Source organism: Alligator sinensis, unplaced genomic scaffold (assembly GCF_000455745.1).
Source record: "Alligator sinensis unplaced genomic scaffold, ASM45574v1 scaffold50_1, whole genome shotgun sequence".
Classification (NCBI taxonomy): Eukaryota; Metazoa; Chordata; order Crocodylia; family Alligatoridae; genus Alligator; species Alligator sinensis.
Window position 1 is genome coordinate 1,309,108 of NW_005842059.1, and position 15,406 is coordinate 1,324,513.

A 15,406-nucleotide genomic window follows, 5' to 3' on the forward strand; every position below is an offset into this window, starting at 1 on the left:
ACTCGGGGGCGCGTCCGTGACCCGACCTGGGGGTCGCATCCACGAGCCAACTTGAGAGTCCCGTCTATGAGCCATTTGGGCGGTCCCGTCCTTGAACCAACTTGGGGGGGTCCCCATCCTTGAGCCCACTTCAGGGTCCTGTCCTTAAGCCAACTTGGTCCCAGGCATGAGCCAACTTGGGGGCTGCATCCATGAGCCAACTTGGGTGGTCCCCATCCTTGAACCAACTTGGTCCCATGCATGAGCCAATTGGTGGGTCCTATCCATGAGCCAACTTGGGAGTCATTCTTGAGCCAACTTGGGGTGTCTCCATCCTTGAGCCAACTTGATGCCATCCTTGAATCAACTTGGGGGTCCCATCCATGAGCCAACTTGGGTGGTCCCCATCCTTGAACCAACTTGGTCCCAGGCATGAGCCAACTTGGGGGTTGCATCTATAAGCCAACTTGGGTGGTCCCCATCCTTGAACCAACTTGATGCCATCCTTGAACCAACTTGGGGGTCCCATCCTTGAATCAACTTGGTCCCATGCATGAGCCAACTTGGGGGTCACATTCATGAGCCAACTTGGGGTGTCCCCATCCATGAGCTAACTTGGGAATCTCATCCATGACCCAATTTTGGGGATCAGTTCTTGATCCACTAGACCCATCCACAGAAGTCACGGGCCTTTCTGCTGGGGAGAGTAGGCTGGGATTTCTTTTTCCTTCCTCCGGTCTCTCTTCTCTGCTTCAAGGTCAAGAAGCTTTACTCCAAAGCCGGCTGCTGTTTGGTTGCGGTGGTGCCACCACTGGAGTCAGTCAGCAGCAGCTCCTCCCAGCTCTCCACGTTGGCGTCCGCTGACTTGAGGTCTGCTGTCAGTGTGTCCTTGATGCGTTTCCTCAGGCCACGGTGAGATCTCAGGCCATTACTAAGCTGGGAAAGCTTGGGGACCAAAGCAGTCAACGTGCTGCTGCTGCTGTTGTCGACAGTCCCTCGATTTGAGGATGGTCTCTACCATGGCTCATGGATGGGTCTTGAGTTGAGTGAAGAGTCCAATCTTTGAGCCACAGACCCATCTGCAGAAGTCACAGGTCTTGCAGGCTGTAAGCTGGGATTCCTCTCCTCTTTCTTCCTGTTTTCTCTTTGCTTTGAGGGCAAGAGACTTTACCTCAAAGCGGGCTGCTGTTTGGTTGAGGTTATGTGCCATTGGAGTCAGTCAGCAACCAGCTCCTCCCGGCCCTTGATGTCAGCATCTGTTTACTTGAGGTCTGCCTTCAGTGTGTCCTCTAGCTGCTGTGAGATTTTAAACCATTACTAAGCTGAAAAGCCAATGCTCTGCTGCTGTGAAAGGTGGTTAACATACGCTTGAGAGATCCCAGATAGAGGGTCACGTCCCCCACAACAGAGGAAGGCAACCCCTGCCCCCAGTTGCATCTCAAGCTCCTAGCAGTCATCTGCCACATGGTGACCACCCAGGTGCACCGCACTGAACCCTGCCCCTGACATGCCTCCACACAACCGCAACTGGAAAGGGGAGAAGGTCCTGTTGCCAGAGCCAGTCATACCCTACCTAGCAATTCTCCAGATGCACAGACTGCCTGGTTGTCTGTTCTGTACCAGCAGCCAAACGGAGCTCCTTGTCCTGGATATAACCAAGAGCCCCAATACAGATAGTGACTGCAATTCATGGGCCTGTGCGTTTAGCTCTGCTAGAGATGGACCTGAGCTGCAAGGTTGAGATCTATTCAAACTCCTGAAAGTTCAAATCTAGCATTCCTGTTCAGGCCTACAGCTGCCTGTTAATAACATTCATCACAATTGGTTTAAAAGCATGTTTTTAGAAATTGAAGTTAAAATTCATGTGCTCCCCTGAATGCTTCCCACCCTCTTCAGTGTAAAGCAGCCAAAAAAACTGTCAGAAATGGGGACCTGTGCATCCCTTTTATGTGCAAGTGTGTACAGGACAATTTTCTTGCTATTTCCCAGTTGATCTAATAAAAGGTGTCATTTTGGGACCAAGAGTTCTAGTTTTTTGTATGTCTTTTATGTGCAAGAAACTTTCTGGTGACACAAAGTCACTGCCACAACCCCAGTGCCTGTCAAATTAATACAATGTTATGTTAAGAAAACACAGATGCAACTTTACTAATGCCTCCTTGTACACCCATCCTGTGGAAGGAAAAAAAAATCAGTGTGGAATTATGTAATTAAAGACTGAATTAAAACTGCATACACATAAGGGACCAGATTAAGTCTGCAGGAACAACTGTAAATCTGGCATTTCTTAATTTCAAAGTAATTGACTTTGCAACCTCAATAATTTTTAGGTAGCTTGTTTGCATATGATTTCTCAGTTTGCTGTTGAATTTAATAAAAAACCACAAAAAACTAATTCTTCTGTCCAACTCTCACGTGTGCATCCATTGCATCTTTTGGATTCTGACTTATTGCCAATATGGTATAAAAATCACTATTGTCTGAGCTGTAAACTGACTGCCCAAGGTATAGGGAGGAGATTAAGTTGCACCTCCATTAGCTAGCACATATCAGCATGAATATTTGTCTACATGAGGATTTTAAGGCATGGTAGTTCACACTTGTTAAAAAGTAGCTGGCCAGGCTCTAGTGTAGAAAAGGTGGAGGTGGATTTGTTCCGCGGATGGAAGTCACTAGAGATGTCATCTCAACTAGTGTGAAAGCTTCTGCCGCTAGTGAATCAGAGATGTAGTCTCCAAACACTTGTGGAGTCATTTTGGTTGTTCCGATAGGTGTTCTGGCCTCTCTTTTCACAGGGTCATCCATGTCTAGAAACAGGACTAGCCACTGCGTTGCCTGGATTCTTACATCCAAGCTAAGCTACTTTAGCTCAACAAGACCACATCACTCCAGCACCTTACACTTGACATTATCTTCCATTTTGCTTCAGCATCCACTTCAAAGTTGATCTTGAATGCCCTACATAAGCAATTGCCCAGCTGCTCCAAAGTAACTTTTCTCTCAATCTGTGCTCCTGGGACTCCAGCTCCTTCAGGCCAAGGCATTCTTTGTGGGAGTGCTGCAGCTGTGGAGCTTGCTGTACCAAAGATCAGGTTGAACCTGGCCAAGCTCTCTTGGTTAGACCCCAATGCTCTTCTTCCATCTTAAAAAAGCAGCTGAAAACACTGGGACAGAGGAGAGAGTGTTCCCAGTGTTGGCAGATGACAGACTAAGGAGCAATGGGCTCACGTTGCAGCAAAGGAAAGTTTAGGTTGGATGTTAGGAAAACCTCTCTCACTAGGAGGGTAGTAAAGCACTGGAACAGGTTGCCCAGAGAGGTTGTGGACTCTCCATCCTTGGAGGTTTTTAAGGCCTGGCTAGACAAAGCCCTGCCTGGGATGATATAGTTGAGGATGGTCCTTCTTTGAGTGGGGGTTGGATGAGATGTGACCCCCTAAGGTCCCTGCCAATCCTAGTTTTCTATGATTTTGAGAGCTCTCCTAGTTAGATGGATGATGAAGATCACCAGGCTAGAAAGAACTCCCTGAGACATGAAGTTCAGTCCCCTGCTACTGCAGGCAACCATATAATATATCCCTTTTTAAAAAGTGGTCAAGCACAAAGCTGTCTCTTAGAGTTATGGGGCATTTAGACACAATGGTAGTCACACTAGGAAGTGGCCAAGTTTATCATGATTTGTTAACCCTTTTGAGCTCCTCATCTTGAAAAAGCTAGCTGCTGAGCTGCTTTTCAGGGAAATTCAATTAAAGTTGTACCTGCTAGACCATTGGTTGGAGACAAGACATTTTCAATGCAGCAATTGAACTTCACATCAAAAACTACCTATGGTTTTATGGTATTAGAAATATTTCAAGAGAACCAACAAAACACAAAGCAGGGATGTGGGGGTGAGGTATTAGAATTGGCAATGATACGCACCACACAGTCAAATTGTACAGACATAAAATGGCGTGCAATTTTCCTCCTACTTGATGCCAGAAATACGCTTACAAATAATTGGGTAAAATAAGCTACACAGGGCGCCTGATGTACCAAGCTTGTATGTATTCAATATATTGCAAGGATTATTTAAGAACGCTTTGTGCTTTATGTTGAGTTAGACAACTCATATAGCTCTTTCCTATTATATTAACTAAACAGAAGTGTCTGATTTCCATCTTAAAAAAAGAAAGCTCTGCTCTTAATTCCCTTAAGCTCTGTTGAAAATCTCACACCTAAGCACCTGAAATGGCATTACTGCTTGCACCAGTGTTCGCAAGGCATGTGGACTTTATTCAGTGACATTGCTTCTTGGGATAATCAATGGCTATTGTGATTTAAGGGGTTAATAGTCTCATCTTGCCCCCTTGGATTTTTCCTTAGATGTTAAGTTTAAATGGCTCGCTTCAGGAGCAGACCCCAAAATTAGCAGTGTTTTACTTGCAATGAAACACAGTACATGTACTAACCAGAAGAGATTCACTTTTAATTTCCTCTTGTGCTCTACAACCCCCTCTGCATCCTGTGTATTCTCTCCAACATAAATACATACCTCTTCCTGAGCATCCACCGAGTAAGAGAAAGACAAACTATTTACCCTTCAGGAGCTATATTTCCTGAAACAGTTTTTAACAATTAAGTATCTCCCAGTAAAGTGAACTCTTTTTGCCCTTTCTGTTTACTCTTTGTTGGTTAGAGTCACAAACATGGCTCTATTATCAGAAAAAATAATCAGATGACAGCACCAGAAGTAGACCCTTTTATTTTCCAGTAAGGAATTTAAAACTTTTTATTAATAAAACATATTACAATTGTATTTGTATTTACAAGTACTGTCCTGCTGCAGAGTAAAAAACGCCACATCATCGCATATGTAGATGCTGACAGGGTTGGCTGGGGCATGAGGGTGCTTCAGTGCAGGGGCCGCCTGCCACTTAGCCCTGCACCGAAGCACCCTCGTGCCCCAGTCAGTTCCTCTGCAGCACGTTAAGCCAGGGTGGAGCAGCCCCAAGCAAACCCCCCGCGCCCTGGGCCAGTCAGGACTGCTCCAGCCCAGCTCAATGTGCTGTGCCCCCAAGCACACGTGCAGTCACAGCGACCAGGAGCAATAAGCTCCACAGTTTATTCATGTGCACCAATGGCACGTGCAGACGCACCCGGTATGGCTTAGTGAACTCTGATTGGGAGATCTGATCCGAATGACTTTAAAGATGTTTATAAGGCCCTTTTGATATGTAAAGCATTATGAATTTAGTTGTTGTATATCTTTACCCCAGGTTAACACAAGGTGCATGATTAACTGCATGCCTTCCTTGATGCATATTGATGCAATCCATGTACCTATGTAACAATGTGTGTGGTCCTGTATCGTCTACCATCTGCACCAAGCCATGTAATAATTATAATCCTGCTGCAGAGAAAATTAATTTATTTCAGCCTAATAGGGATGCACGTGTAGACACGCACCGTTTACTGCGCATCCAAGTAGTCAGCTGTGCAATAAACATCTTGTGTAGACACATTCACTTTTTCCTTTTTTTTTTTAACCTGCCTTTGCTGTGAGGCTTCAAAATACTGCTTTCTGATACTGGCATCTGTTTCTTTCCACCTACTTCGAGAGGCTTGGAACCAATCTGACATAAACAGGCTTTGGACTAGCACCTTATTCAGGCTGGAAGCTACCCATCAACACCAAAACGCCTGTGACTCTCCCCTTGTGCAAACACACCCATCTGGGCTTTTTTCTTGCCTTACCAACTCACTCTCTTCTTTAGTGCTCATGCGTAGCATGACCAGCCCTGAAGGCAGCCCTCCCTGGGAGCCAAACTAATCCTGCTCCACTGCAGCCTCTCCAGCTACCCCACTCCCTGTTTCACCTGTCACACCTGGATGTAATCGTGCGTTGTTTTCAAAGGCTGTGCCCCCAGAGTCCTTGAGCGAGCCTAACATTTGCTAACCCAAATTCTGTGCCTTACTGGCACTGATTGTGGCCCTACTGACCCCAGTCATGCCTTGCAGGCACTAATCACTGCCTCCAGCCTCTCTCATAGCCACACTCGTGGCTCACAGGTTTTCCCCATTCAGCAGGTCCCTGACCCTGGCAGGGCTGCTGTCCCTCCCTGGGCCTCTAGCCCTATCTTGTCTTCAGCTCATCTGCCCAGGCTTTAGCTCCCTCGGTTTTAACTTGCCTCGCACTCCTGCTCAGTGCAGGGCTCAAGGCACAGGGTGCCTCAGGCACACCACTGTGTGGCCTCCAGTCCACCCCTTATAGTCACTCCCAAACCACCAGGTAAGCCAAAATTAAATATAAAGCAACATGTCTCTAAACTTAGAGCAAACGCCCCGCCTTGGGTCTCTACACGCCATAAAACCCCACCCAAACCTGCTGGCTCCCTCCCAGCCTTCAGGATACCTTTCTGGGTCTTCCTTCCCCTCTATAGGGACTTAGGTTAACAAAAGCTTCCCCTCTTTCAGAGGGGTCATGGTCAGACTAACTGCATCTGGTTCAGGGACCAAGGTATCAACCCCCTTCCAGTCATGCGTTCCTCTGACTGCTCCTCTGAAAGCAGCCTGCTCTCCCTTGCTGCATCTTGCCAGCTGAGTGGCAGCCGTTGCCTTCCTATCTGCTCACAGCTCTGCCCTGTTGGCCGATTGCCATGCAACTAGCTACTAGCTTCCCCTGCCTGTTTGCGAGCCATCTTGTGCAAGGACTGGCTTTGCAGTACTGATCTGTATAATGCTTAGCCCCACCGGTCCTAACTGCAGTCTGTGGGCACTATTGCAATACCATCGATAAATGACATCTCCATCTGAGAGAGGCAGGCAGGTGGTTGTTACTGTGCAGGTAGGGAAACGGAGGTAAAATGGTTAAGTGACTGTTCATAGCATGCAGTTTACAATGCTGAAATATTAGGACTTGGGCATCCCTGTGCTCCACACACTGAACGGGCTGCTCCTCTGAACAAGCACGAATTCAGAATGCACATTTGATGTTGCATCTCGCATCTGGATAGCTCCCAATATTAAATGGAACCGAAGTGGTTTTATGTAGGGTATTACTAGCATGAGGCAATGCAGTCTGTTTGCATCGTAGCCTTCAGAGAAAGTACGCCAAAAGTCATTTTTATAAGACACGTGGGTTTATGCAGAAACTGTACAAATAAGCATCCATGCAGATTTCTCATGGAGCAATACAAAGGAAGGAAGGAAGTGTCACAACCCAAAGGTTGTGATTTTTGTTTTGTGTGCTTCGGCACTGCTAAATTGTTCCCGCTAAATTATAGCTTCTTTGCACGGTGGAGTTTTCTGCTGCAAAAGAGAACCCCGGTGCAAGGGAGAATTTCTCGCCAATTTGAAGCTTTCTTTGCAGGGTGCATTTCTTTGTTGCAGCACAGAGGTGCTCGTTGCAAAGAGTTCCCGCCATTTGTACACTAATTTGAGTCCCATTATTGGCCAGTTCTAAATTATTCCCACGTGGCGGCTAGTGATTGGCTTGCTAGCCGTATAAAAAGCTTGAGTGGTTTCCGCCCAAGTTGGAGGACTCCACAAACACCGGGAGGAGGAGACTTCACACTGTGTGAAGATCTCTAAGCGCTGCAGATCCTTACGGACCCAGCGCATTTCAAGCAGGCAACAGAGGTCTGATCAGCCTCTGGCCTCTCCCCGTCGCTGATAGATTCCTAGACGTATCCCTTCCTGCGCGCAAAAGAACCGGACCCACGGAGCCTAGCAAACTTCGTGTGAGTCTATTCAGAGCTCTTTTGGACGAGTACTTTCTTCGGTTGGCACGACGGGCTCGCGGTTTAGAGCCTCCAACCGGACTGGGCTAGAGTTCGCGAGTTTAGAACTCTTGTCCGCCTCTCTTCTTTCCTGTCTGTAACCGCAACTCAAGCAAGTTTTCCAGCCTACACCACTGCCATCTCTGGTGTAAGTAAACAATCTTTAAAACTACCGCTACGAGTCTGTGCCTAATTCTAGCTTGTCGCGACTCTCTCTCCGACCCCGTGTGCCCGGGCTGCTGGCCACAGCCCGCGCAGAGCACAAAAAAGGGCCCGGCTCGCGACCGGCCCGCACAGGAAGGAAGGAAGGAAGGTTGTTTGGTTGGTAGCCATGTTAGTCTGAAGTACAAAAAGGGGAATGCAGGGTCTGATCACAGTTTTGGTTTTTAATAAGTCATCTCTGAGTAACGAAAGACAATGGTAAAGGAAAAAATACACTAAGACTAGCCTTCAGAAGACAGAAGTAGTCAACTGTGTTAGTCTCAAGTCAGGGAGAAGGTAGGGCAGGGTGGCACCTTGAAGACTAACTGGTTTAGAGAGACATGAGCTTTCTTAGCAGACAGCCTCCTTTGTCAGATGCTGTCAGCTGAGTCTCAAACTTTACGGAGTAGGCTGTTGCCTAAGAAATCTCATGCCTGTCTGAACCAGTTAGTCTCTAAGGTGCCACCATGACTTGCCTTCTGCCTTCTTCAAGGCAGAAGGAACTCTACTTTCATGTGCTCTAACCAGCTCCCCGTGAACATGGTCCAAGCATTACTCCGGCAGCATATTTGAGTCATAAGATGCATTGGAGCCACAGTGAAGGCAGAGATTAAAAATTCATGAATCAACAAAAAGGCCTGCAGCTTTCCGGCTTGCCAGTTCTTACAAAATGTGCAGTGTTGTGTACAGCGTTGTGCGATGAGGCTGTTCGCTCTTGAGAAATGCAACTGCCTCTCTTCAGTGCTCCAGAAGGTGGCTTTAAAAAATGCGGTTTAGGTTGGTTTGTTTTTTAGATGGGCTTGGACTTCTTTTCCCTGACGTTTTCATGGTGGTCACCAGAGGACGCCTTGCTGCTGCCACAAGCTGGCGCTGGGTATGCCAAAGGGCAGTATAAAAACAGCAGAATGGATAGCTCCTGGCTGTCTGCTCTGAGCACCCAGCCTACAAATCCAATTCTGCACGCACCGAGCCAAGGGCAGATTCCTAGTCGCTAAGCCTTCTTAATGTCACTCCAGCAACTCAAAGCAGCTTTCAGGCTGGTTTAACTAGCCGGATGAGGATGCCCTCTGTGTAGGGGAACCCTTGAGTGCCTAGAGTACTCTAAGGGCATGCCTTGAGAAAAGAGAGTGATGCCAGATCTCGTTTTTATGTCTTGATGACCCCTATGTTTTGATGATCTTTGGCTGCTGGGAGGGCCCCTTGGAGCTGTAGGCTGCTGCTGAAATGCAGAGCAGTCGTGATGGTTGAGATGACAAGGTGCCCAATCCCCAAAAGTGCCAGAAAGAGGTCTAAAGGCCTGAGTATGGGCCCTAAAGAGACGGAGTTGCTTTGGCTAGTGAGCCAGAGAGAGAGGGAGAGTAAGAAATCATAGCAGAGCAGAGGAGGCAGCCTTGGGGGGAGAGAAGCAGGAGAACCAGTGACCAGGCCTGTACCTGCCTCATGGTCTGCAACCCCAAGGATGGAGCTTGCAGAAGAGGGAGGGTATAAAGTCCCCTCACAGGGATATTGAGACATACAGATCATCTTGCTGTGCATATTTGAGGTAGCACATACTGACACTAGCTGTCCTAGGACTTTCTAGACTTAACAGCCGACTGCCAGGCAGAAGGGTCGCTACAGCGTCATAGAGGCATCTCATAACGGTGAGGTCTGAGGGATGACATCTTCAGAAAAAAATGGGAACGAGACCAGAATGAGGCCCCCTGTGTCCTATTCTCTGTTAAATTAACAGTTTAATTAAGGGTCTGATGAAAAGCTGGCCTAAAATCCTGAATCTAATTCCTGCATATGACATCTGGGAGTTATCGTTTTCCTTGGCAGCCATACCCTGGACAACAGTCTCAAGTGAGTGGCTAGCCCGTACACACGGCACTGTTGAAATGCATGTCCAGCCATGCTCTTTGAGCGCGCTTGACTCTTGTACATCGATTGCTACTAAAAACCTAGCAGAGAGACCTTGATGGACAAGCAATATTTGTGGATTTAATGCAGTACAGTGCCCATGCACTAAGAGTGATGGTGCAGGCCATTAGTTGACATCAGTGAAACAGCACAAAACAGCAGTGCCTGGTGCCATAAGGTGCTCAGAGCTATTTCTTGGACTGCAGCCCCAATTCTGTTGGTTCTAGCAGAAAAACTGCGGGGAGAGGAGGAGGGGAGGGGGGAGTTTCTACAATTTAATCCTTTCCCGTACACTGCATATTGCAACTGCCAGTGTTGCTGGGAAATCCTTCATCAATGGGTGCGTGACAGATGCAGCGGTGCTTCTGCAAAGCGTTGTCTTTTTCTGAAAGAAGATCAAGACTCTAATGAGTCTCAATGATTTTTGCGTCATGTCATTTATGCAAAAGTATCACAAGATATTTGGCAGATCGTTGCAGCCTTTGCATTCAAATGGAGGGCAAGCAGTCACAGACAGTAACTGAGCCTAGCAAAACCCTGCAGGGAAATTTGACTGGTCATTGAAAGCCAGTGTGAGGGATCTGTCAGTGCATCTTATGATCAAGAACTCAAACCCTGACTAAACATGCAGTGGTATTATTGCAGTCATACCAGTAGGTGGATCCAATTAGCTTCTGCCAGGATTTCAAAGGGGGTGAATACGTTCCTTTGGGCAAAGATGGATCTGCAGGAAAAAATCCTAGAAATGAACAAACTTGGCAAACAGAAAGCTTTGACTCAGGTTTGCCAGTTGTTACAGAGCTATAATAAAACCAAATTATAAGCAGTTAGCACTTTTTTGCATGTTGTGTGTGTGGCAGTCTGGCAGAAACCAGATATTGGAGATGAATTTGGGAAGATTCAAGGAGATATGCACAGCATGGGTCTTACTATCTGCAATTGCTAAAGAGAAGAGCTGGGAAAGAGAAGTCTGATGGGCTTATACCCTTAGAAATCTGGTGATTATCATGCATGTGAAAGAAAGGGGCGAGCTGTAGGGCAGGAAGCAATGAGGCTTTAGAGACGAGGCTGACCTTTGCACACAAAGGTTTTGATAGCTTATATAGGGTCAAGCACCCCAAAGATTGGATTCTTCCCTGACCTTCAGCACAACAACAGGTAGGGACTCTCATAGAAGCAGGCCTCAGGCTCTCAGCTGGAATGAAAATGCCACCAAAAACCTCTATGTATTTTGCAGTATTTTAGCTCTTCTGTGTCCAGTATTCACCAGATCCAGGCGGTGTAAAGCCATTCAGAAATTAAGCACTTATCTTAAAGCAGCAACACCCTTAAAACATTCTGAAGTTGGAAAGTACAATATAGATGCTTGGTATAAAAATTAAGTATATCTTTTGGAAAAAAAATGCAGATTGGAGTTCAGTTAATTTTTGGGTTTGGTGGTTTCCTTTCCAGTTACTTTTGCCCATCCCTAAATATTACCTTCCATCTAGAGACAAAATCTCAGAATGAAGGACTTGAAAATGCCCTATCAGCGCTTTAGCTGGATTGTCTAATCCACTGAAATGTTATCTCCTCTGGGGTGGAAACATGGTAGCCCTTCTGTTATATCAATACAGGCAGTCCTCGACTTACAATGTTTCGAGTTACAACATTTCGCACTTACAACTTTTATAAATTGACACCCTGTTTCAACTTTCTGATGTCAGTTTTAACTTTACGAGGCTTGATCCGATGCAACGCCACGCCAGCAAACAAGTTTGCTGCGTCATCCATCTCCCTGGAGAACGTCTCTCCAAACTTCCTTGGACACTTTCTTTAAGAAAGCAGACCAGACTCCAGAAAAACCTGCAGCCAGGACTCCTGAGACGACTCCAGCCACGAGCCCTTCAAAACGTCCAACCAAGAGCCTTTCAAAAAGTCCAGCAAAGTCACCTCAAAGAAGTCCTTCCAAATCAATATGATTGCTATTTACAATATAAATACATTAATGTAGCTATATTACTCATCTATAATTGATCGAGTACAAAATTCTGGGGTACTTTTGGTGAAAATAGGTTATTGGGCCTTGGTTCAGGAACCAATCCCCCATTTGTAACATTGTTCCTTATGAGAAAATTGGTTCCAAGTTACAACGTTTCAACTAAAGACGAACCAATTATGTCGTAAATCCGAGGACTGCCTGTAGTAGGTAACAATGTTTATAAATAGACTTGGCAGGATTTGATTTTTATTGGTATATGTTGATAGCCATTGATTTGACCTCACACTCGCAGACCTACGAAAATACATTTCCCTGTTTAATAATCAAAATTTATCAAAAGGGGACATAAGAAAGGTGATAGCTGGTGGAGAACCGTGCTGACTGTAGTTTGGACTGCAACTCCCAGAAACCTCAGGGGACTGGGATCAAAGGAAGAGGAAGTGACAACGTACATGAGGGACCTACAGGCAAGTGGAGCTGGGAGTGAAGGCAGCTCTGCCTCTCAGCTGGCAGCGGTCCTACAGTAGCTATGTTCGCCATTAATAAATCGTCTGCCCCCACACCCTTAATTTTGCACAACCCTGAACATTTTAAATTGGTAAACAAATAAATACTTAAAAATAAACATCAATATTATCCGTCAAAATGATTAACAAATAAACTGAATTCTGCTAAGCCCATGTACAGAGGAAGCATAGATAATGAATCCAGTTGACACTCCTTTGGAAATGTAAGTAGGAACAAGGCAACTCTTGGCAAAAGGGAATCGTCAGGAACAGAACCACCGAACCCAAAAATGAACTGAACTCCAATCTGCATTTTTTTCCAAAAGATATACTTAATTTTTATACCAAGCATCTATATTGTACTTTCCAACTTCAGAATGTTTTAAGGGTGTTGCTGCTTTAAGATAAGTGCTTAATTTCTGAATGGCTTTACACCGCCTGGATCTGGTGAATACTGGACACAGAAGAGCTAAAGCAGCAAAGATCTGTTTTTGTGCAAAATAGAAAGAATGAGCGAACAAGCATCTTACCAAGGCCTCAGAGTCCTGGAGTGCAAGGAAGGAGCACAAGCCGTCTCCAAACAGGGTGCTCTTCCCAATTTTTCCCCATGAAGCCTAACGCTTCAATGTTTGGAAATAAAAATGCAGAAGTTCGAGTACTGCTGACACGGCATCCCTCACCAACACAGCGCAAAACTATTAAGAGCAGAACCGTTTCAGGAAAGGCTTCATCCCATGCTCTTCAAACAAGCGTCCTTAAGGTCTGTCTCACTTGAACATCCTTACGTGACAAAGCAGAAGTGGGGAAAGAGTACAGCTCGACAAAGCAGCAGTGGCCATTATTACTGAGAAGACGACACCGATAAATGTAGCCATGCCACGTGTCATCTCTGGAAGAACCGGGGCTGGCCCCGTTGCCAGGCAATGCAGATGTCAAAACGTCTTTAACAATAGTGACCATTTCGGTATGTCCAGAACATACACAGCGCTGTCGGGTGGCTGGAAATTAGTGGGTTTTAAGGTCGGCTGAAGGAGAATCTTTTCAGCAATCTGAAGTCTCTTTCAATCATCTGGTGTAACAAGATGCCCGTGATTTGGTTCATCTTCATAACGAACAGGGAAGGTGAAAGCCGCCCTATAAGTGCTGCTTTGGTCCATCGCTGATTGACAAGTGGGTCAGTCAGCTCAAGGCAAGTTATTGAGCTGCCCCAGCAAGCTCAAAGAACAAGATACTATTTGATTTAAAGCTGTGTTTTTCATGGATTACACTGGATTACGCTCTATCCACAACCACCCCTCCCTACCCAGTATGTCTCTTGGCTCCCACGTTTGATATTATTTACCAGCACTTTATTTTTGGTCCTTGCCAATATAGCAGCAACCACAAAAGAGCAGAGTTGCTGTTTCTCAAAGACCCTTCACCATGCAAGTGTTCACTTCTCCCCCCGCTGATTAGTTCTCGGCAATCCTGTTAGCCCCATAACATGGCAACTCATAAGGTCTGGTACTTAAAATCACTTGAAGAAAGACGCTGCCTTAAGCCAAATGAAGGGAGAGCAGCAGCAGGTGAAGTGCAAATGCTGCGTCTCCATTTGGACGTGCAGAAGTTGGTTGGTAAATCCTCCGAGTTCAACCTGCTGTCCCTCCATCCCGGTGTCCAGTGCTCACGCTGCCAAGAAAACCAAACAGTAATGCCTCTGGAATATGGGATACTGCAATAGGTGAACAGGCCACAAGAGGAATGAGGGGGATCAGAGCCTGGACTAAATCCAATGCGATCAAGCCTTCAAATTAGCGATTCTCATTTTCCTTCCTCCTCCTTTTGCTCCAGTTTTTCAAACTGCATTTCCTTTAATTGCCTACTTCAAGCATGAGTTTCCAGCCTGAGAAGCAGGCCCAGATGACTGTTTGCCTCTCTGTCATTTCAAAGGAGCAATAGGCAGCTGCAATTTTCAAGGAGCATTTGTGAAAGATAAACGGAGACTGAAAAGGCCCCGAGCAGATTACTACTTTCCATGTTGCACCATTTCCCTTGCAGGACAAGCTGCAGCCCCATGCTGCTCTGCCTAAGTTACAGCGCACAGCATTCGTGGTGCAGAAGGGTTTAGCTCTCTGATGTCTAAGCAAAGGCTTCAGAGGGCTGAACTAAAGTACGTTACATCTGAATGCCATAAACATGGAAAGGGAACCTTTGGAAAGCAAGGCAAGAATACTGGATAAGGTGCTGATCATCTGAATGTCACTCGGGGCATAACACAACATGGCTTGGTGTACGTGGGCTGCCTGGAACAGGAAATCAATTGGCTTTTGATTTTTTCTCTTGCTCGGAATGAAATGTGGACCTCCTGGTTCACCGCACGTCCAACACAGCGGACAGCAAATCAGTCGCAGGCTTCCCTTGAAAGTCAGAGGCCAGACCACGATAACTTAGTGACCACCCGTGCCACCCAAACCATTTTGCATGATGCCAGCATCTAGATTTCTCCTGTTCTGATCTTCTTGTTTCTTTGTCACCGAGCTGCATTTCCAGCGTATCATTTCTGGTCCTAACGTACTGTTGTTTCCGAGGAGCAAAAGAATCTGTACCTTCAGTAAAATCTCCCTCTTTTTAAAAAAGCAGCAGGGCACAAGGAGGTTATTTTGTGGACGGTGGCACTGCAGAACAAAGAACGAAGTCAAGAAAAGCAGGATCTTATTATCCCTTCTTTTGGAGCAATGGCTGAACCATGTCATCAATGCTTGCTGTCCTCAGTGCCCAGTGCGTGTGCCACCCCTGCCCTGCCAATGAACTCGTGAGTGTGTACAATGAATGGAGTGAAAATCTAAGGGGAGAGTCTGAATGGGCCTCAAGCAGATTAGTAGCCAGCAGGCTCCATCCATACCCTGTAAAAGAGGCTGCAGCCCCTTGGGGTTCCCAACATCCAGGCTGCACAAGACCTTTGCCATCTGACATGATGGTGGTGTCTTTCGCCTGCCCGCTGGCTTATAGAACGTGACGTGAGTACATAAGAAAGTAAGAAGTGCCACTTACTGGGTCAGACCATAAGTCCATCTTTCCCAGTCTCCTGTGTCACACAGGGG